Raw genomic sequence first — 24,970 nt, 5'->3', positions numbered from 1 at the left:
GGCGTTGAAAATTCACACATGTGCATTGTATTCTGATTGTTTACATTTCAACGGAAGCGGACTCGATTTAAATTATTTTTAGGTTAGTTGTATGCTTTTGTAATTAAATTGTATTTATGTTAGTTTAAGTTCGTCGTTTTTAAGTAATTTTTCTTAACCTGTTTTCGACGATTAAACGATTCTGTTTATTATCTTAGTGCTTGGTGCATTTAAAATTAAACATTGTTAATTAATATACCTGCTCAAGATGAATCTGAAAAAATTTTGTTGACAAATTCTTGAGATATTACATAAATTAAGAAAGATATTCTTTAGTGCTCATAAGGTTTAAATGCTCAGTTATTCTGTTTTCAGTAATCATATTACAAAAAATAAATGCTTTCTTTCAGCAAAAAATATTATTATATTAATTGCAAATTAATCATTTCCACTTTAATTAAAAGCATAAATTCTACGGGAGCTAACAGAAAATGAGAGAGATATAGATTACGTTATAACTGAAGGTCTTTATAATATTCTGAGTGAATTGAAATTTGAAGTTTTAAAATATTTTAATGAAGAAGCTATTAAAGTAGGAATTACATAAAATAGTTAATTATTAAAATTTTAACGAGCATTAAGATTGGCGAGCCGGCTGGTCGCCAAAGGCGGCTAGTAAATAAATAAATAAATTTGCATACATCAAAAATTGTTCGACATTATATTTAAATGCGTAATATTTAATTTATACGCCACAGCAGAACCAACTATATATTAACAAAATAATATAATCAATTTTTATTGACATTTAAAATCATATTTATTTGAAACCAAAAAATTTATTTACTAGAAATAAAATCCAGAAGGAAAAAAAAAGAATTCGGTTGTTCAGCCAGAGCACCACATTAACGAATGTATTCAGAAATCTTGAATGATATGTAATTACTCCCTGGTTTGGAAACCTCTGCTCATACACTACATTATTAAGTCTGTAATAATATTGTTGAGTACATAAGCTAGACAGACATTAACCAGACAAAGAACTTGGGTCAGAAGAATTTAATTGAGGCGCTCTTTAAACTCTCCCATTGTTGGTTTATCATTAAAGAGAATGGCAAATAAGGAAGCCCAATATTGGTATCGCAAGGTTCGGTAGGAAATTAACTCATGTTTCAAGACAAATAGTGCTGTTATAATAGAGACTTTCTTATAAAAAGAATCAATTTGATTAATTTGCGAAATTGTAGTATGAGAAAAATATTTCAATAAAATAAAACCATGGATTTTTTTTTCCCATAGAGATTGATTAATTCGAGATTACAATAAAAAATGAATTAAAGAAACGAGAATTCAGTTCAATTAAATTAAAGAATACAACAAGAGAAATCGACAATTTCGAAAATAACGATAAACGATAGAATGACAAAGATTTTTTTAGTTTTCATCAGTTTTAATAAATAATTTTTAATTGTTAAATAAACAATAATTTTCATAATAATTATTCTTAAAAAATTTAATAATTTTTAAACAATGATTTCAATAAAAAATAAGCAGTTTTCATAAATAAACACGGTGCATCATTTATATGTATATCAAATTTTTTCAATGAAATGGATATAAAATTTTTTAAATCAACAATAATATTGATGTTTAAGAAGTTAATTTTCTTTAATGTCAGGCATTTTTTATTGTTATTTATTACATTTTTATAAGGCAATTAAAGACTTAAAAATTCTTAATTTGTGATCGCAGAAAACACACAAGTATAAAAAAATTTAATGTTAAAAAATCAAAAAAACAAATCAATTAAAAATTTTTTTTAGCTTTTATTTCGAATTATATAAATTATAGACAATATTTTAATAAAAGTTCAAAGGACCTGAGAACCAAACAAGATTGCAGACAAATTCGAATTAAAATCGTTCGAATATGAAGAGTTTCGTTGCACTAATTATTATGATTAAAATATGCTAAGAAAATATTTTGTTGGCAATTCATAATACCATCTGAGGAATAAAATTAAATTTTGCCAAACTAAACTAAGTTTAAAAAATTTCTTATCAGAAGAATTGTATATTTGATTGTTATAAGCAATTAAATTATCTTTTTTTTAAATAATTGTTAAGAATAATTATAAAATAAGCATCCAAGATAAGTAATTAGATAAATCTTTCATATAGTTTTCTTTTTTTCCCTCACACAAATTTAGAGCATGCTTATCGGTCTCATTTCAGCATTTCGGTTCTGCGTGCATATTTTATAGCTATCCTTATTCAATCCTTTGTCAACAGTTGTTAGTATGCAATAGCACTGACATCACTGAAATCTATTATTAACTGTTATAGCTGCTATCTGTTTTCAAAATACTGATTTTGTAATAGATTCGAATATATATTCTATGTATTCTGGGTTGAAATTATGCTTAACTTAATATACTAATTTTAACTAGATAATGCATACTCTAGTATTAAATAATGTCAAGCAGTATTCAACTACAATACAGGTAATTTGTTCAAATGACGGATTTTATAGCTTTACATTTAAATCTGATATTTAGGTTTCAAAATTGAGCCGCATTCATATTAATTCAAATATATCATAACAATCTGTTTATTTGAACTATAACATTAAAAATTTATTATGCATAAAATATTTTCGAAAATAATAATAGATTTACATAATCAAATTTGTATATAAACAGTATCTAAAGTCTCAAAAGACTTAAATAAATCCTCGAAATACACAAAAACATTTAAATTTTACTATAAGTAATAAGAATAATAATAAAAAGAATAAGAATAAGAATTTATCTACAGAGAAAGTATAAGAAAAAATGAAACTGATGTAAGAATATTTGTAAACGAATAATACCGAATTGCAAACGATTTTTTGGATATCCGTTGAAATTTATTTATTTTTAACTGAAACATTTCCAACTACGAAATAAAAACGTCTTTTCTGATTATGTATAGGAAAAGAAAGTTAAAACACGACAATAAATAGATGATACAATTTCTTGGATACAGACAAAATTGGAAAGAGAAAAAAGAAAAACTAAATAACTTCGATTATATTATTTCTCGGAATCGAAATGATTTCAGATTTTCTTTGATGGCAATCTGTTACCAGTTTTTAATGCGAAAAGTAGCCGCTTTAAGCAATAAATTAATCTTATTATTTAAACAAATAAACATTATTATCAGCAAGGCATTTGAAGATAGTGAAAAAGATACAACTACAATAATGACAGATGAGTACGCCGCCGGAGTTTTTAATTCACGTTACGAAACAAGATTATATCAGATACGTCTCACAAATGAATAAAAGCGTCGCCTAAAAATGTCTTTGAATAGTAAACCTCGCTTAACGTGGCATTTCTGTCTTTCGATTTCACCCTCAAAATGTTTCCTAAAATGACAGAAACTTCCATAGAATTCTTAATTACTAATTTTTCTTAGTACTAATTTTTAAAATAAAAAATAAAATTTTAACAGAAGAAAAAACAAGGAAAACGAAAGAAATTGCTTGACGAAACAAAAACAGTAAGGCATCTAAAATATATAAATGCCTGACAACAATTGCACGATTGCAACTGAAAAAGTGTTTTTTTTTTTTTAAATCAAACAATTGTTCAATTAAACATCGATTTCACATACTAATAAAAAATTTCACAAAAAAAATTGCAAAATTTATCAGAGATCTTCAAAGAGTTATAATGATCTTTTAAGTAAAAGCCAAAAATAGATAAATTTAACAGAAAAGTTTTTAATAAGCTTCCATTATTGTAATAAGGAAAAATATCTGTCTACTTGTAGCCTATTTAATGCTATTATAAATATTATGAAATCTTGCAATGATTCTTTTTAAAATTCAATGATAGATGGTGTTATTGGTATGAAATTAAAATTGAATTCATTTAATAGATCACCATATAATCAGGTCTGAAAATACTAAAACAATGCATTATTATCAGAAACATGCAAATATTAAAAAAACTCCTGAACATCTGAAAATGACAGAAAAAGTAAAATTCCATTTTTTCAAAAATGAAACAAATTATATTAAATTAGCGAAGAAGTTATTGATTATATTTACAACAAAATACAAAGTAGAAAATAAAATAATGCTGAAAAAAATTATAAGTAAATGAAAATATGAAAAAGAAAATGTTTTTAATTGCTTATAACATTGATGATCAAAAAAATACTATCTAATATAAATTAATACGTTGGAGGCTTTGTGAAAATTAAATACTGCTTTAAAAGATATTTTTCATAATTACAAACAATATAATAGTGAGTTTCCTCTCATCTTTTAAACCCCCCCCCCCATCCTTTTTTTTTTTGTCCTTATTCGTATAACACGGATTCTAAAGACTTCGTATTTTTCAGGAATATGATTTCCATATTGAATGAAACTAACTAAAATCAGCATTATGCAAGTTCTATTAAAGAAATTAAATCTTCAATACACTTTTTTATTTTTCCTTATTCGTTAGTTGAATTGTAAAATGACAGATTCAAAAACATAGTGTTCCTCCAGAAATAATAATCAACTGTAAACAGGTCTTAAGAGGACTTTTCAGAATATTAGTGTACTGCTCTTAAAATGAATACAAGATAGTGTCATTAGTCAGACGGATGTAGTATAAGCCCATATGACAAACGTTCTGAATTATAAAATCATTTTAATCTACATTAAATATAAATAAATAATGTTATATATTTATAGGGTATCCACTTTAATCGTGGCTCAATAGCAAATTTCTAAACGGTAAGAGATAAGAGAGATATACATAAAATGAAATATATACTTAATACAGAGATATACATAAAATTCCATTTAGAGAAATGCTTTAAATGATGGGTGGAATAATTCATATTTTATGTTTTTATAATAAAAAGACATATTTCTCAAAAAGTTGTGCAATCTAACTTTTTACACAGTTTTCTGATCCTATCAATCACGTTTAGTAAAATGTTTTTGACACTGTAACATTTTAAATAAAAAAAAAAACCCATTCTGCTGCGATTTTGACTAATCGATATATGAAACATTAAAAGTCTATTTTTTTGACGAATTTTACATATAAATTCGTGGCATTCAAAGAGAGCGTAAAGGATCGTTTGCAAATTGAAATTATGTGCACTTATATTACTTTTTCAAATAATTCCTTAAAATAATTTTATAAGCGACCCGTATATAGGTTTAGTACCCGTAACTCGATATAATTTTAGTTTTAAAATGCTGGAAGTTTTTTTCCCCTATAAAATGTTTTAGAATTACGATAATTTTGATTTAAATATGACTTGTAGAACCACAGGTTACATAAAAAGTAAATTTTCTAACTTTTCGAAAATACATTTTTTTACTCAAAAAGCATAAACTATCATTCTTCTCATCATTCAAAGCATAATTTTTTTTTCATCCAGACCTATATGTACATCACTAGCGGTTTGTAAACTAATCAATATGCTACAATAGGAGCGAATACTTTGCATGTATCTAAGATAAATGACAATATAAATTATAATTTTGTTTCTGTAAATACCCAAAATGCAGCTTTTATTTAAACAGAAAAAAAGATTTTATTCATTAATAATTCTACATAATAGCATATAAAATATAGACTGTTATACATAAAATCAGCGACAGTGAGCTCCCTTTTAAACTTTTCGTGAACCTAGAAAATCTAGCACTTTCTTTTCAGTTTTTTCCTTTTATTCTTTTCTACAACCCCTGAATACATACCAAAGGTGGAATAATATAAGCAAGGAGTCAGCAACCTCTTGAGTGTCTCAAAAGTGTGAATGCCTCTTTGCAGTGTAATAGCGTAATACGACGTACATTTTCTACTTATTAATAATATAAAAGAGAAAAATGAATATGCACTTCGTTTTCCTCGATTGTATAAATTTGACACATATTTATAATTTTAGCAATAACATAGTAATTCAAATTTTATTTATTTAAATCGTTGAGTTTTTTTAGCTATATATGTACGAATACAGAGATCATCAAAGTCTTTTCCCTTACTTTTTCAGATTTAGTCGAAAATTCAGCAAACATCAACAATTCTAGTGATAAATTTGTGCACCAAATTTCATCTACACAGATCTTTGTGTTTTTGAATTAATGCGTATCTTTCAATTGGTTTCGTTCATATTATGACAGAAATTTACCAATTCGATATTAAGACAACATACCAAATTTCATCGCTCTAGCTCAATGGATTTTTAAGTTATCTTTGCCACAAACAAATGGACGGACAGGTGAAATTCTAAAAATCTACTTTATGGATTGGTAAATAATAAAAATGTAAACTCGTAGATTCACCAAAGTCTCGAGGTTGGATTTTTTGACGATTAGAATGCCTTTCTTCTTGTACATAATACTGGGAAAAATTGAAAAATATGAACATAAAAATGTGAAAAAATAAGATTTTCTCTTTAAAAAAATTCTGTACTTGTTAAAAACAAAACGCTTAAAACTCATAATCTAGAAAATTAATTCACGGCTTTTTAACTTTCAAACATGCTTCCAAAATAATGCATTTTAATTTATGATTTTAAAAGGATTATATTATCTTTAAAATATTAGTAGCAGTAATTTAAATATAATCTCAGTACAAGCTAGGAATTTTAATGAAATTTTTAAACATTATGCAAAGTATAATTGTTTTTTCCACATCAAATATTGAAATTGCAGCCACAGAAAATTCAAAAATTTCTCCCTGTAATCATAACTATTTAAGAGTTCATTGAAAAATCAAAATTGAAACCATCAAGAAAAATATTTAGTTTTTCCTTTTTTTTTCGAAGTAAATGTGATATTAACTGCAACCATGGTACTTTCGATTTCTTCTGAGAAATCATAATGATTCTCAGTAATTCTAATCCCATTTGTCGTGTCGTTGCGATAAGAAAGAAGAGTTTTTGACATTAGTTTCCTGAAAGAAAAGAAACTGTTGCAACAGATTACGCGTTAACATTGCGTAAACGATTTAATTGAATTCTAGTGTCGAACTGCGTAAAAGTTTTGTTGGATCTTATTAAAACATCGATGCTTACTTACTTAAATGCAATTATATACTAGTACAAATATTTATGTTTTTTTTCATCGCACTGTTTTATTATGAGAATCGAAAGACATATCTTTGTGTAAAGAAAATTAAAATGATAGTTTTCGTAAGGTTCAGTGGTTAAATACAATGGCATGCTTCAATTTTGTTGAGCTTAGACTTATTTAAAATATTTTTAACTACTTTTAGTATCAACATTTTCGGAAATTTTAGAAACAATGTTAATATAAAGTAGAGTAAAACTTCAATCACCTGAATTAAAGTATTTCAATTAACAATGGGGAAAAAAACAAATAAAATCATTAAGAAACGTAAACGAAAAAAGGCAGAAGCAACTTGTCTGATATTTTCAAGCAGTGATATTTTAATACAGTAGAACATTGTTTTTAGTCATTAAATTTATAAATTATAAAGAAAATTGAGTTTTTTTCACTAAGAAACAGCATTTTTCACTTTTAATTAACAAACTATCCCGATAAGATTAAACTTTTAGAATGCTAATAAAAGTTTAAAATTTTAAAATGTCAGTTGCGAACATACATCTTTTAAATTTTAGTTTAAAATCTAATAGAAAAGCATAAAAAATATAACAATATTAATTCATCGCGTTTTCATAAATTATTATGATTAAAAGTTTAAAGACGATATGAAATTCGTATTGAAAACATTTGTATATTAACAGTATTATAAGTCAGTCAACTAAGCATTTATTTAAAAAAATTCATTGTTATAAAGATTTAGTTTATCTTTTAGAGGATTTAACACATTAAATTCAATCGAAAATCATATATTACTACGATTAAATGTTAGATATGACAGATATAAAATGTAATTTTTTATGACAGATATAAATTTAATTTAAATTCAATTGAAAATCATATATTACTATGATTGTGTGTTAGATACGACAGATATAAAATGCAATTTTTCATTAAAATATTATTTTTAGCTTCTAATCTTACAATTTTTTGTCTCTATTTCATGAAAAGAAAATTCATTATAAACATTTTTTCCACTATTAAAAACGCAAAATCTTCATTAATTCTAACTTCTTTTAACTTGTTTATATTCGGGCAAGGATTCATTTGAAACGTAATAAAGAAGCAGATGATTAATCAGTATTTCAGAAAGTACGATTATACAATCTTAACATCGAATCAACAGAAGCAGGAGAGCGCGTGATTTTTTCCCCTCATTTATGTGTTTTTTCAGGCGCTGACCAAAACACCTGCTTTTTTATCATAGACATTTATAGACTGCTAACACGCATGCATCATTATGTAAATAAAACAATCTAATAGTAATAACAAATTCTAGTCGAAAGCTTGTCATCAAAAATTCTCTCAGAATCAGCACCTGAAATTAAGCATGCTTAGGAAACAGAACCTGTAATACTCATATTTCTAATTTTTAGATAATAAGTAATATTCAAGGGAATAAAATTTTATAATGAAATTCAAGCAAATGTACAACTTAATTAAAATGAATAAATTTTTATAGATAGAAATCAAATAAATAAATTTCTCTCCTAAAATATTTCCAAAAAAATAAATACATAAAAGCAAAATTATTTTTTTTTCAAACTCAACACAAAAATAACTGTAGCAAAAAACATTCAACAAAAATATTTCATTTAACATTTAAAGATTAATGATTATTAAATTCCTAATAATCGTTTGACGAATTTTTTTTTAATTATTTTCTCAGTAATTTGTAACGAAATAAATTCCTTAAACATAATGTTTAAAATTTTCCAAATATTTTTAAAAAAATTTATAAAAAAGGAACATGAAAAATCATTCAATATCTTGTTGACAACATTTATATCTTAATTAAAATCATCTTTTCATTTTATTTTATTTTCACATAATAAAAGTGACAAATAATAAATTTTATTTGTCACTCTGACAAATAAAAAATACTCCGGAATTTGTAAGAAAAATAAGATTTAAAAAAGTGTAAATTCTCCTTTTTTATATTCTCTCTCAAAAATGAAAAGCAAAATCATTTTACATGAATAAATTCAATCATTTTTTTTCTTCCTTTTGTATAATTATCATAATTCTAACATTAAAAAGCTTCACTTAGTTTCTCTCATACGTTTTTCTCTAGATAACAGAAAGCACGTAAAAATAAATTGCATTTTTATTTATTAAGGAGCGTGATTTTTAACATTAGGTGTTGGTTTTCGATAGAACACAACATTACATAAAATCCTTTGCAGTTTTTGATCATTTCTACATATTACAATGAAAATTTCATTTTCAAATTTGGCATCACTAGAGGTTTTAACATGATAATGTTTATAGGAAGGCTTGCTATCTGCAAATAAATAAAACCGTAAAACAATTTACAAAATAAAAAATAATTCAAAATTCTCATTCTACAAAACAAATGTTTGGACCTATAGAAATCGAATTTAGTACCCAGATATTTCTTAGTGGATGATTATTAAGAAACATTTTCTTTTTAATTTCAGTTAGATTTTTAATAATTTCATAACGGAATGAAAGGACATTAAAATTCTGTTAATATTGTTTGATTACCTTTAAGGAGAAATATTAAATATTATATAAAATTATTTTAAAGAAAATATATTTGTGTGAAAGATTATTATTTCATTCAAGGTAATTTCAATAAAATAATTTATTATTTAATAACTGAAGAAATTATGCAGTATCAATAACTAATAAAATAAAAATTATCAAAATTTTATAACATATTTTTGGATAATTTAAATATTTCTGAGAGAATGACAAGGAAATTTTAACGTTTAGACTGAATATTGTAGCATGATTATGTTAACCTGTTCAAAGGCATTATTTATTTTAACTATTTGGGGTTTTTTAACAATACTACTACCGCACTTTCTGCATTAAGTTTAAAAATTCATAAAACTGTATAAAAAAAATACGAGAGATACTTCCATCAAATTTGAAAACAGATTTTCGGATATACATCTTGATAATTAAATATTTTTTGAAAATTAAATTTATTAATTTTTGAATTAAAGATTATATTTAAAAATCTGATTCCACATTTAAACAGATTTCTGAGCGAACGCATAATAGAGAATGTAAAGTAAAAATCAATTAAATAAATCATTGCTTTATGAATTCTGAAAGGTTTACTTTCAATTAAAAAAAATTGTGCATTAATAAATTTAAGAAATCCCTAAAAAGCTTAAAAGTGTAGTAAAAATAGCTTTTTTTCAATAAGATTCTGCAAAATTATTGAGGGAAAATGTTAAAAGTCTCGAATAATTTTAAATTAAGAAAAAAATTATTTACAATTTCGATAGACTCTAACCAACTGCACAAGAAATAATTACAAACTAAATGTGGACGGGTAATATAGGTCTAACGATCTGCCCTGTAAAGCATTTAGCAGGATTTACGAATCACTATTAAGAAATTTTTAAGTAGCGCAAACTTAAAATATCTTCACATTAAAAATTTACTTGTCGTGTATGGAAAAAACGAAGTGCTAAATACTCTCTTGATTTGAAAACAAACTTGAAAATTTCACTTTAATATCAATAAGAAAGAATTAAATAACAGCGGCTTCCTAAAATGCTAAGATGGAAAGCATTTCAGATCTATTCTAAACTATCAATAAATTGTTCGTCCGACAAAATATTTTAGATAACATTCCATTCGATAACTTTAGGACTGGAAATTTTTATTACCTACATTATTTTTTTTTTTCTTCAATACGCAGAAGTAAAAAATCTTCGAAATCTTAGAAAGAAGCAGGAATCAATACACTGCAGACATTCATTCTATATCAAGAATGTTACAAGAATAGTGATGGCTGTAATTCCACTAGACCACGGATTTCTAACCCTTGTCTATGAGCCAAAACAGACTTGGAGCATTAAAATAAAAGCCTGACTTATATGAGAAATGACTGCCTTCCTGGCAATTTTTTTAGGGAAAGTAGGCCAAATTGTTGTTACATAAACTATTAAGCGTGTCCGGAACCAGCTCGACAGTAGCGAATAAAGAATTCATTACTAATGAACATATCAAGCAACAAACTTTTGCCTTCTCATTTACAAAGAATAGGAAGATAAATTATTGCAGTCAACAAAATATTCAGTCTCGTGATTTTTTTGAATCTCCACCTTTTATGCCTTTTTGAATCTGAAAAAACAATTTTCGTATTTATGTCTGTCTAACTATTATCTGTCAAATCTGTCAATATTATCTGACAGCTCAAAAACTCAACAAATAAGATGGATGAAATTTAATAGTAACCGTAACATCAGGATTCTTTATCTCTATGAAAATTTCGACGGAATCCATGAACGAAAAGTTATGTGTTTGCCCAATTATATGCATGTGTTAACACTGTTGTTGTTGTGTTGTGACTCATGACACTTTACAAGCCCGTTGACAGTTATCTGTCAACGATTTAAGCCGAGTGAGCGTCTCTTGTTTATTCAGTAGCGCCAACTAGGGCCAAGAGTACGACTTAGCTACTCACGTGTCACAACCCTTTTTAATGGGCGGACTTCATTCATGTATTTCATTCACTCATCCGCAGATCATAATTTAGACCTGAATCAGAAAACGCTCTCCTCTGAACCAGTACCCCCAGTGGCATAACTCTCGACATGGTGGATTTTGGGATCACGACATATTTATACGTGCGCCAGCCACCACACACACGGAGAGTCTTCGGCCGGCGGGGTTCAAACTCACAACTTAAAGGATGCAATGCTCTACCAACCAGGTTATCCCGGCCTATGTGTCAACACTATAACTCAAAATTGCAACTAAATGGTTGGTTGCATATATGCTGATATACCTCAAAGAAATGGTTGGATGCACATTCATTCTGCCAATAAACCAGATGTTGATTTTCAAAAGAAAATCAACATACAGTTTTATCAGCAGAATTGTGAATGAGTATCAATTTTATGATCAAATTCATCATAAGGCTAATTGTTGATATGCAATCTCATTCTCGTATATGTGAACGCGATAAATCAAAATTACTGTAAGCAAAATGCATGAATTTTAACATGTGATCATTGCATGAAAATTGTAGAAAGATATTTACTTTTGGTCTAAATTCGAGAATGCATATACATTCTGTTTGCTTATTTGTTTATGTATATACGAATGCGAGAATTAGAAGGAAAAAAATTGCACTAGATTATGAGACCAAAATTGTGGATCTGCATCGAATTTTGAACTCGAGCAGATAAAAAGGATGGAGTGTTATTCAAATATACATATTCGACAGCAATGTAGTTAGAACAATATCCGAAATTTAAAAAAATACTTGATTAATACATTCGAGTAACGACTTTTTTAAATTAAAGAAAGCACAATTTTTTTAAAAAATACCTCAAAAAATCTCGTGACTTCGTGGTTCCCAGTTATTGCAAAATCCCTAAACAGTTACCTCTACCCTTCTATCTTGCTCTGTAAAGCACGCCAAAGAAAAGCACTGAAAGCAAGACAAATGGTATGTGATTTGCTGTCTTGGCACAACAATTGTGCATCAAATATTAGACTTAATATCTTAGTGGGAAAAGATCCAAAAGGATAAAACATAATGTAGAAATAAACAAGAAATCGTGGAGAGAGCATTTCTGATGGTTTAAATAATAATGGTTAACAGCACTCCAGAATATAGCATCCACAATCTTTTTAGTCCATCTCATTCTTCAAACATATCCAATCTTATTCCAACGGCATTATCAAGAGCTGTTTCATCAAGATTTGCGCCAATAATGTTACAAACGGGCCAAAAAAACAGCACATATTCTTATCTTTGATAATTCCATAAGTAAACATAACTGCCTACACAAGTTAAGTACTTCCGACATAAGAATAGTGTCGTATGGTTTATTATAATGTTTCCAAAATTTACAGGCAAATATTTGTAAAATTAAGGCACCTGAACTTCATTGGATTTTGATTTCAAATATGAACAATGAATTTCATTAATTTCTCCATAATCCATTATATCTCGATTACCTACATTGCATGGGGTTAGGTATAGATTTTATATTTATAGAGGAAATCGAATGAAGAAATAAAAGCTTTCTTAACTAATTGTATGTAGTTAAGAATTTTAATACATCTTACAATGTAGATTATTTTAGGAACGTAAGAATTTAAATAGAATTTGGAATACAGATTTTTTAGGAATCCAAGAATTTCTATAGATTTAAAGAATATAGAAAAGATTTATAAATAATTAGAAATTTTAAAAAATCAAGTCACAAAATTTCTATTAAAATGACACTACACTCCTGTGTATCCTGTTCATGACCATCCGGCTTCCGTACTATCCGGCCTAGTTCCCTTTTATCGTAATTAATTTAAGAAGGCAAGGCATTGGCAGCGGGCGTAGGCTACGATCTTCCCACTTGTCGTAGGCAAAATACAAGTTGTGACAGGAAAAGAGCAGCGTTCTGCTCGTTGTTCATTATTTCGTCAATGCATAATGGACCTCAGATGTTGCCGCTGTTCATGATTATAACTGCACAATAGGTACAATATTCGTAAATTCACATTCTACGGGGTTTAAGATAAATGGAGGGCTTAATACTCTATAAATGAGAAAATACGTTATAACAGTGAGTTTTGGTATAAAAACTTGTTATTACAAGAACAAAGAATTTGTTAGAACAAGAACAAAGAAATGAGTTCACAGAACTCCGCCTATCCGGCTTTTTTTTAATCCGGCCTACCCTTCCACCACCAGGCCAGATATTCGGGAGTGTATTCTATATTAATATTTTTTGTTGTATGAACTGGAACGATATTCATTGTAAGTCTCGACATATCTTTACTTACGTTACCTGTAACGATACACATTAGAAATAGTATTCCCATCATATTTAAAATTATTATGAAAACCAAGGGACTGGTTCGCCCTCTAGCGACATTCATTGGTCCGTTTTTTCGCCAATCTTTATTTTATATGGAAACTCATGATTCCTAAATACATTATCAACGACCGCTTCACCACACATCTTCTTATTTTCTCAAAAAAAAATTTAAATTCTATTTCGTTGCACAATTTTATGGGAAAAATTAACTAACATAACATAACAAAATATATCAGCTACAACCACTGCATCGATTTCGTCAATTTTTATTTCATATATAATATGGCATTTAGATAAGTCAGCAATTATCTCCTGCCTTCTCCTCTCCCCCCCCCCCCAATTTCCAGAGATGTCGCATAATGAAATCTTAAAACAGACCGCAACCTCAACGACTTGACTGATTTCACCAGTTTTATTAGCAAATTAATTTCGTCCCTTTTCATGCATAGGTAATCAATTAAATAGCTTTATCTGATAATGCAATTATAAAATAGTGCTTTCTTTTATTTTGATAAGATTTATATCATCAAAATTGATCGGCATGACTATACAAATAGCCATGTCGAATGTATGGTCGACGGAGATAGATATTGTTATGACTCGGACCTCTACTTTCGTTTTGGAATCAGTTTATTTTTGCAGAACAAAAGACGGAGAATTTCATGAGGCTATTTACACAATGATGATAGAGATTGATGAGAGTATTTACAGATGAAATAGACTGAAATTGATGAAATGATCCGTACATCAAAGAGATGAAATAACGTAACGTGCAAAATTCTATCCTTAAAGCAAACACAACATATTCTACTTAAATCAAAACTGGATTTAAAGATTCCAAGCTAGAATAAGATGCAACGTAAACTCTAAAATAAAATAAACACAAAGTATAAAATTTATTAGGAGTGGCAACAGATATATTAATAAGACTAATTTCGTCACGTAAATTAACTTTGCCGAACTTCCTTTTATCATAACAAAAAGATAATAAAATTATAATCTCAACTAATAATAATGAATAAGATGAATGAATGTGTGTCTTGGAGTTTTCTGCGTGGATTGGCATTCTATTTTTTGTCCTAGAGCTGGCTACGGCTTATTTATACTTTGGAAAGTATACATATATACTTTGCACCTTGGTGCGAGTTTTTTGAAATTTTAATTAGAAGCTAAACTAATTAACTAAAAACTAAGCTGAATTTTTGAGTTTCTATAATTCCCGAAAATAGTATAACATAAAAATAATTTTTACGTCACTTAAAATTTTAAAAAAATTGCAATGATATTTCAATGATACTAATTTAATATTCGCACATTTTTTTTCAAATTCAGACAATTTTTTTAAAAAATTTTTTATTAATTTTCAAAAATTGATTATATTGTTGTCTTGGAGATTCAAACCGTTAGCCTTGCTTCATTAAACTTGTAATCGTGTTATTTTCTTCCATTGTTGAAAGCTAAAAGAGAAGAATTCCGTTTAATATCTAGGTAATTAACAATATTAATAAAAAGTGAACAAGCAATATGTGAGAATAAGAAGATAGACGAAGAAGACGTAGAAGATAGACGTACTCTTGGCCCTAGTTGGCGCTACTAAAACAAGAGACGCTCCCTTGGCTTAAAATCGTTGACTTCGTCAGCGACCTTGTCCATGGTAAGTGCCATTAGAAACAACAATAACAATATACGCAATGAAGAGAACATGTATAAAGCAATTAAAATAAGACAGTTTTAATGTCTGATGATTTGACAGAAACACTGATATGAAGTTGTATGTAAAAGATTCAAATGAAATTAGATATAACCAATATCACAGGCGAACCAGCTGGTCGTCAAAGGTGGCTAGTTACGATAATATGAATAAAAGTTGATAATGATCAAAGTTTATTGTTCAAATTTAATTTTAAAAAATACTTCAATTATTTTGTATCATTCATTTTTTCATTATTTTTTTATCATAAAACTTTAATAAGATGTCTTTCGTCAAACTAAAATGACTAAATTAATATTATTAATATATTGTCAAACAGATGGTCACAGAAGGCTGCTGACATTATGCTATAGCTAAAAATATATCCCATTATTCTATTTTGAGAACGAAACTTATTAATATTGTACCATCTTAGACCATTATGATTCCTTCCTTCAAAGTACTGAACACCTTTCAAATCTATTGAACGTGAAAGGAGACATGCATGAATTGCTATTCATTTTACCTGATAAATAAATAAAAAAAGAGAAACACAAGCAGAAGTGGAATCGATGTAACTATGGTGATAGGTGGAAGGAAATAAAAACACGCTCCCAAAAAAATAACCAATAAAAAGAGATACACAAAATGCAGTTAATTTAGACATGGGTGTACCTCCCCAGGCGTAGGTGGAGAGAAAATGCCTTCCACCCATCGGAGGGATGACTATTAACCTTTTGACTTCGGCGGATTTTTTGGAAACCAATAGCATGAGCTGTTTTCCCGTCTGTAGCATATAAACCGGTATATCTCAACACTGTGGTATGCGAGTCTGTTAAGTATTCGTACATTGTCATAAAATGAAATAAGAAAAGTCTGTGCTATGTCAGAAAGAATGCAGATAGAGGCGAAGAAATAATGAATTTTTTTTTCAGGTATTCATTATATTATTACTCATCTTGAATTGAAATTAAATATGTTTAAAGCAAATTTGACATCAAAAAAATTGGCAATTGTTCAAAAAGTGTTTCTTATATATCTCGTTTATGAAGTATAAAGGAAATATTCTATTCATCAAAGAATAAGAACTCGAGATTTGAGCAAATCTCCGTGTTTCAGACCTTCCTGAATTCGAAAACACGTATTTTTGGCATTATGTCTGTTTTCTTCAAACACAACTCAACGCTTTGAGATAGATTGATGAAATTTGGTATAAGGAATTGCGACCAGATTAGTAGATTTGTCATGTTTTGAACGAAATCCATTCTTAGGAAGTCTGTCTGTCCACTTGGCTGTTCAAATGCAAATGAACTCGATAAATCTAAAACGCAAAGAACTAGATAAATAAAATTTGGTAAGAAAACTTAGCATATAAAATATAGATTCTTATCGAATTTTGAACCCAATCAATATGTCAAAAGACTGACTGTCTGTCGGCCTGTGCTTTTGTATGCATGTAAACGCAATAATTCATAAACGGAATGACTTAAATAAGGAATTTTGGTATGTCATCTTATAACAACTATAATCTCATGCTAAATTTTGGTTTCATGTTTCTTTTGATCGGCAAAAATGCTTTAAAAATATATATTTGTATGACTGATTCGCTAAAAAATGTTAGATTCCCGCAGTGATCAATACTTCGTAACTACCGTTCGCAAATGTCAAACGAGGCATTTGCAATCGTTCCCAGGATTCATAATTTTTAATGGGGAGGGGGGGGGGGTAAAAATAAGACCATAATTGAAGAGTATGAAAAGAAGTTTCAAGAAGATCATTATCGCTGGTTTTTAATGTTGTAATAAATAAAAACTGTCATACTATTTGCAAATTGGGGCACTTATTAAAAGTAGTGCGAAGTGCTTTGAAGTGCATATCGTTAAAGTAAAGCTACTTAATTTGGTATGTAATTACTTCGGAGGTAAGTGTTCAGTATAAAAGGGTTTTTCTAAAATATTAAATAGATTTTTTTAATAATTTTTTGAAATTTTAACACTTTTCTTCGATGCATGATATTATGTACACAATATCCATCTTTATAATGCGTTAAAACTTAAAACAAATTAGCTCTTCAGTAAAGTTATTTTCATTTTTGTATAATTTTTTAGTTCAAAAAGTTAAAGAAATGAAATAAAAATAGATTAATCATTTTTTAAACATTTCATAATACGATGTTCCAGATTAGAGACTGAAACACTTTTAAATTATTCAATAGAAAATTACGACAGGTGGATGATATGGGAATTTTTTCTTTTTCTTTCAAGAAGTAAAGAAAGTATTTCTTTTTCGTATACTTTTATAAATCTACTTATGTGTTATCAATAGAATCTGGCGAACAGTCGTTACGAAAGAGATTATTAACCCTTCAACTGGCTGGGACGTAGAAAGTTACCCCAACAAGTCTCGCTAATAACGGCTAGAACATAGAAGGTCGCTCTGTCTATATTCTAATGTCGTAGTTTTAAAGAGATTCAATCCTAGACAGTCGCTAATCAATTGATTAAAGTGCGAACTCAGAGGATTTTTTTATAGTTAATCGCTTTGATGCGGCTAACACAACAGCACCAGAAACCCAAGTGAACAAAATGCCTTTTTCCCGATTGATTAAAACCGAAATTTGACGTATAACAATTGTAGTCACAAAAAAAAAACCACAAACCAAATTTCATATATTTGTTTAAGTCATTGCAGTTATATTTATTATGACATTTGAATTTGAATTATCGCGTTTACATGCATATGCGTTTCAAATTTGATATATATATATCTACACTTTAGATGATAAATCTGTGCATTAAATTTTATCCATTTACCTCCCTTCGTTTCGTAGTTATCATGTTTTGTAGCTGGATAGACAGCATTTCTCTAAATGAATTTTGTTCCCAATTTAAAAAATCTACAAAATCTGAAATTTCCTACCTCCCTGATTTCGAAAACCGTTTCTTGGAATAATTCCTGTCTGTGAACATGATAACTCAAAAACGCTTTGAGTTAGACGAATGAAATTTGGCATATGATCTCTAATCCGAATTTGTAGATTTCTTTCAAATTGTTTAATATGTACACAAAATGAATTTAATATTCATAGCGAAAAACAGTTTCTGATTAGGTGGATGAGCTCATAGGATACACGAATTGCTTGTTTGCATATTGCGCTTTTTTTTTGTCGAATACTTTAAATACAAATCACATTTTTGCAAATTATGGGGAGAAGTGTATATATTTAAGATCTTATTATAACACACCGTAAACTGACTAGCAATTTGCCAGTAAGTCGTTACCCACAGTTCATGAGCCCTTGTTTTAAAATGTTCCATCAGGGAAATTTAAATAATCAAAATAATTATGGAAATCATTAAATAATATTCATTGATTCTAATTTATGCCCCTTGGTATAGAAGACCAGAACTCTAACTATTCGGCCATCAAATATTTTCAAATATCGATACAATAAACAATCCATGAGACATTTGAAGTATTGTTAGATTCCAGACAATTTTATATCTAATTATGATGCATTTTTGGTGACAGTGTTAATGTGTTAAAAATGCGAACATTCATTACATGTGTGTTAAGACTCAATAATGGTCTTAACTAGGGATAAAAAAGAAAGAAAGAAGAAAAATTATGACATATTTAAACGATTCATTTATTTATTATTCTTAGAACACGGCAACTAAATCAACATAATTGAAAAAATAATTTTTTTAATTGCAATGCTTATTTTTTAATAATATTTTTGAAAATCATTACGGAAATATGCCCGTTTGATTCTTTCTTAATTAATTATAATTATTAATTATGATGCATTTGACAAAAGGTGCATATTCTTACTCTTTAAAACATGTTTATGCAATAACGGGTACTTCTAAATCCAAAGACTTTTACAAATGCAGACATAGACATAAAATGATAAAGATAAACAGACAGCAACACACTTGTTTTTCAGACAGCAATAAATAAGAATATATCATTTGTATTTCGCAACCAAAAACAGTAATAAAGATCAAATGTCCAAAATGCAAATCTAGAAATGTTTCATTTCTTAATTTTAACTTTGACCAAAAGTTTTTACTTTCTACTGAGGTTCATTCTTTTCAGCTAATCGGATCACTCGAAATGAGAATTGACGTCATGACTTTTTTTTTCTTTTACTTATTTAATATACGTCACCACTTCATCATATACAGCATATTATAATAATGTTTCTATCATTTATATTTCTGAAATTACATTTGCATGCGTATAAAGAATGTGCAATGCAGTTAAGCAAATTAATGTACACAATTTCGTTATCTTCTCACAAAATGCAAAGACGCCATAAATTGTTTAAAAGGGGGGAAAAGATATTTTGTCCGATATTTCTTTACAAGTAAATTCAAAACAAGGGAAAAGTAAATAACAACACATAAAAATATTCTCTGAATTAAAAATCAATCTAATTTTCATTCAGTTGATTTTAAAAACATATGCACTTCCACTAAAAGGATTTGAAAAATCGTCTATACAAACGAATAATTATTTCACCTAAAGTTCCAAAACAGAAAACGATTTTTTTTTATCTTTGAAAAAAAACATAGCTGAAATGCATTAGATTGAAAATTATCAAAATTTAAAAATCGCTCTGTTTCTCTTATTTAATTAAATTATCTTAATTAATTTATTAAACTTCAATCGCCATCTTAAATGGAATCGCATAGGATTTTACGAACGCGAAAATTTTGATAACATGCGTTCCTGCCAAATTTTCTGATTGTGATATTTCATAAAAAATAACGCGCATTAGAAAACTAAACTTATTATTTTGATCTTTTTACTTTAGCTAATCTAACGAAATTTTAAAAAATGAAACGAAATAAACAATAAAAATAAAATAAAACTATCTTCATTTCAAATAAAATGATGCTTCATCTAATTGAATGTGTTTTACGCTGTATTACGTACATGATGTATTCTATCCACTCATGATGATTATGATTAGAATAAATGAGAGAACTAAAAATTTATAATCCGCCCTCCGCTAACTAAGCAACAAAGGCAAGGAAAATAAGATGCGAAAACTTTGTGTCTGTCGAAACTGTATATTGGGCTTCTCATCAACTTTTGCAATTTTGAGACAAAAACACTTTGACAGGCGTACGATCTACGAATCTCAGTAGCTTTTTATTACCTCCGAATATACAGTGAATTCTCTTTGTCAGACTCAACAAATACACGTTTAAACAGCTAAAAAGTGACAAAAATGTCACTTTTAGTTAATTGAGTTGTTTTCAAAGATGTTAACATCCATACCCATTCATGTTACTATATCCATCCATGTTGTTTTCGTGCCTTCATAAAAATCTATATAATATTAATATATATTTGTAGAAAGAAAATTAATGAATTCAAACAATTGTTAATGAAAGCAAGTAATGTCATAGTATCCATTGATGACGTGAAATAGTGGCGTTAATACATTACATACGTGAGACTGTCTAATTCCGAGAGGGAGGGGCGTATATTCCCTGCTAGACAATATGACGCGTTTTGTACTTTATTCTCCAGTGAAGAAAACTGAATATGGGTATATTCAATTCCATCTACAGGATTGCTAATTTGCTGTCTGGTCGGGGAAGAGAACAAATACCAAATTTCATTTGTCTAAGTAACAGCGGTTTTGGAATATTCACAAATATACAGACCGATAAGTAGTAAAAACTTTGACAGATTTAAGTTCAAAATTTAATTATAAGACGATACAATTTTTATGATAAATTCATATGCAAACAAAGCTAATTCCAAATTCAATTATTGTGTTCTAGAGAACATGAACGGACAGACAGTCAGATTTCCTACAGAAAGAATTCTCCCAAAATTAGAGAAAAATCTGCAAATCTAACTAAAAGATTATAAACCAAATTTTGATCAAATAGTTCGTTGCATTTTTGGATTAGTCAGTTTATAGACGGACATATATAATTCCAAGAATATGATTTCGTTTTCAATTAGATCTTATGCATAGATGATAGATTTTATGCACAGATTTCATTACCATTAATGAAGCAGTTAATTTTAATTGAATTAAAACTATGTGCCCATGCACAATAAATATTATATTATGCCTTCAGTGTTACATTTTCTAATAGATAAAATTGGTTTTTTGATATTTTCCACCAAATTGTCATTAACAATACTTAATTAAATTCTATATCATTTTTAAAAAATAATTAATAAATTAAGAGAAAAAATTAGCTTACAGAGAAATTTAAAAATCATTTGTCACTCTCTGCAGTTTTACGCATCTTAATTATTTATAAAATTGCATGTCATATACTCGAATTTGAATATAAATATTGAGGGATATAACGACAAAGGCTGTTACTCCATAGGAACGAAAAAGTTACAGTAAATGAACATCAAAATATTTGAGGGCTTGAATAAAGAAGTTTAGATGATTGCTTGCGAGAGCTTGAAACAAAAGAAAGGCAAAAAGCATACCATGTAGAATTTTGTGTTTTATAACTTAGAATTTACAATGATGCCAAAAGAAAACCTCAGACAATACCAGAAATATCAAAAAATATGAAACTCAATAACTATAATCTAGTTAACTCTCATAGATATGATTTTTGAATTCCGTAGAAGAATATTTACTACAAGAAAGAGAAAAAACTTATCAAAGAAAACGGATCATCGCTGTGTTGAACTTAATAAGTTTAAATAAAAAATTTTAATGAAACTAGAAATTGGAAATCAAACTCCAATTTCCCAAATTTTACAGTATTTTTTTCTTTAAACTCTACTGTCATCAAATTAAATTATAAATGTCAGACATGTCAGTGAAAATAGTTCCATTTGAAATTATTACACTTTCAGCTGAGCTCTGTTTCGTAATACAATATAGGATCATTTTTTAAATTATTGAACATGTAAGCTTGCTAATATTTTTCTCCTGATGTTCAATTTTAGTTGCACTTTTTCATCAAATTAAGGAAAAGATAGAATGGAATTTGAAATATCTCATTTCAGATTTTTAACCGTACCGTGTTTAAATTTATATGCGAAACAAGTACTTTTCAACTAAAAAACAAGTGGTTTATCTATTTAAAAAAACAGACTTTGTTATTCCATTCTTGAACAAATTTTTTTATAGATACCAAACATTTTTGTAATATTACCAAGTGTAATTATTGAAAGATATATTTAAATGAAGAACAAGCAAGGAAAACTAATGCAAATCTTTATTATCCTTTCCCCGTAAGTCAGCTCAAGTCAATTTAAAGAAATACAGATAAATATCTTCAGGCATAATTTATTATTTTAAACTTGATGTCAGAGTAAAACGTATTATATAATTTAACTTATAATATTTAAAAAGCAAAAAAATGCAAATGAGTTTAAATATGCATGTTGCCATTTATTTTTTGAATAAATATAATGAGTTTCTTACTTTAATAAAAATCGGAAAGCTAATTTTGAACAACATTTTAAAAAAGCAAATCAGTAAACCAAACTTGCATGGATGAATAATTATAAATCGCTAAATATCGATTTAAGAAAAGCGCTGAATTTATAACTTTGAATATTTTAATCAATATGATAAAACTATTATGTTTTTTTAATTTAATTATTATTTCATTCTAATTATTTTTCAATTTATTTTTACTAATATTTACATTTATTTGCAAATTATTTTTAAATTCATTCATTATCAATAACAAACTTTATTAAAAAATAAATTATTTATTTTTTAAGATTCATAAATAATTTATAAAATAAATTACTTATTCATTTACAAATTTATTATTTAAAACTTTTTCTACATTATATAAATTAACTATGATTAATAAAATTTTAAATTAAAAAATAAAATTATTTTCGGTTTCCTATGCCAAAAAAAAAGAAAAAGAAACCTAAAAATTATTTTTGAAAATGTTGCCAAAATTGAAACTTAAAATCCAAAATAATACAGTTTTCCAGCATTTATTAGCTAGTTCGTGACACTCCAGCCGAACAAAAATTTAAAAAAAAGAATGCCGACACAGAATAGAAAGAGGGTGGAGGATATATTTTAATCAGCGCTCGAAGTGGGAGGAAAACGCCGCCTACGAATGTCTGACTCACGCATCGACATACAACCCGATGGCACGTCAATAGCAGAAAAACGAACAAGAACAAAAAACAAAAAAGAACATCTCACCTCTCGAAGTCTCTCACATGGTCCGAGTAGGTGACAGTTACCGTCAATGGAATAGTCTTCCGAAAAGCTTTTCGTTATAAATTATCAAAATCGTCTGAAGTTTGCCCACAGGCGTGAATAAAACGCGGAAGAAGAAGTGGTCTGCTGACAGGATGAAAAAAAATTGTTACAAAAAAAGAACGTTGATGTGCTGGGTCGTTTCACCACAACTCAGCCGAAGCACGTTAGAGAGGATGGGCAAGCACGCACCTAAAAGCGGTCAGGACACGTCTTCTCTGGGCTACGGCATAGCGGCCCACTGATCGGGTTTTTCGGACACATCTCGTCTTCAATTTGGCAACAAACGCTGGTGCCCGATTGCAGCGCCGCCATCGCTAAATCGATTTTTCGGTGGTGAAAATTGAATACTAGGGTTGGGCAATACGGGGTGGACAAGGGAGGAAATGAAAAAGCGGGGAGAACGAAAGGCATTTCAAAGTTTGATCAAAACCACAGGAAGTCTATTCTCTGCGACGATTTCTGAAAATCGCTAAATTTATATAGAAGCAATCGAAATGAAGTTACTAACAGATAATGCCTTCAAATACTTCATCTATTCAGAGGTGAAAAAAATTAATGCCTTTCTATCTGCGAAAATTGGTCTAAAAAGTCTGAATAGGCTTTATTATTAGAATTTTAAAGTCAATGTGTCAGTTTGTATGCCTTGCTTGTCATTGCAGCAGATGTTGAACTGATACATTGCATGTCATATGTAAATTACTAGCTTACATAATTGGCCTCTTGATCAACAGTGCATAATACTGAAATGGTAACTCCTAATAGAAAATGAACGAGGCTTCTCCTCTTACTTTTCGTAAAATTGCATAATATCGTGTCTTGGGCTCACTTCTCTTACGGGGATGAGAATCGAATATGCATTTTGAAACAGCACTTCTTCTCATTGGACAATCTGATCCAAAATTTGGCGTGAAGCTACAATTCTGGTGTAAATAACACTTATTAAAATTCATGCATCTAGCTTGTTTCATGTTTGAGTTAAGACTTGCACATGATTAGGCCTGTGAACAAATAATCATTCATAATGTTAGAATTGGTGTAAAATTTGATGCGCGACTAAAATTATAGTTACAATACCATATTTAAGTTTTTTATTTCTAAGTCATTGTATTTTTGAGACATCAGGCA

At 28.3% G+C, this 24,970-nt stretch overlaps 1 protein-coding gene across 1 annotated transcript in view; it reads right to left on the bottom strand.

Moving 5' to 3' along the window:
* LOC129969564 (rhomboid-related protein 2-like) overlaps positions 1–24,070 on the bottom strand; it is a 318,342-nt gene extending 294,272 nt beyond the window's left edge. Inside the window, exon 1 of the mRNA XM_056084189.1 lies at positions 23,786–24,070. The gene's annotated coding sequence lies outside the window, so the exon portion shown is untranslated. The remainder of the gene's footprint in view (positions 1–23,785) is intronic.
* Between the last annotated feature and the right edge of the window lie 900 nt (positions 24,071–24,970).

The sequence above is a fragment of the Argiope bruennichi genome, chromosome 5, assembly GCF_947563725.1.
Source record: "Argiope bruennichi chromosome 5, qqArgBrue1.1, whole genome shotgun sequence".
In the NCBI taxonomy this organism is placed as follows: domain Eukaryota; kingdom Metazoa; phylum Arthropoda; class Arachnida; order Araneae; family Araneidae; genus Argiope; species Argiope bruennichi.
The sequence above is the reverse complement of the archived record's forward strand: the minus strand, read 5'-3'. Positions and strand labels throughout refer to the sequence as shown.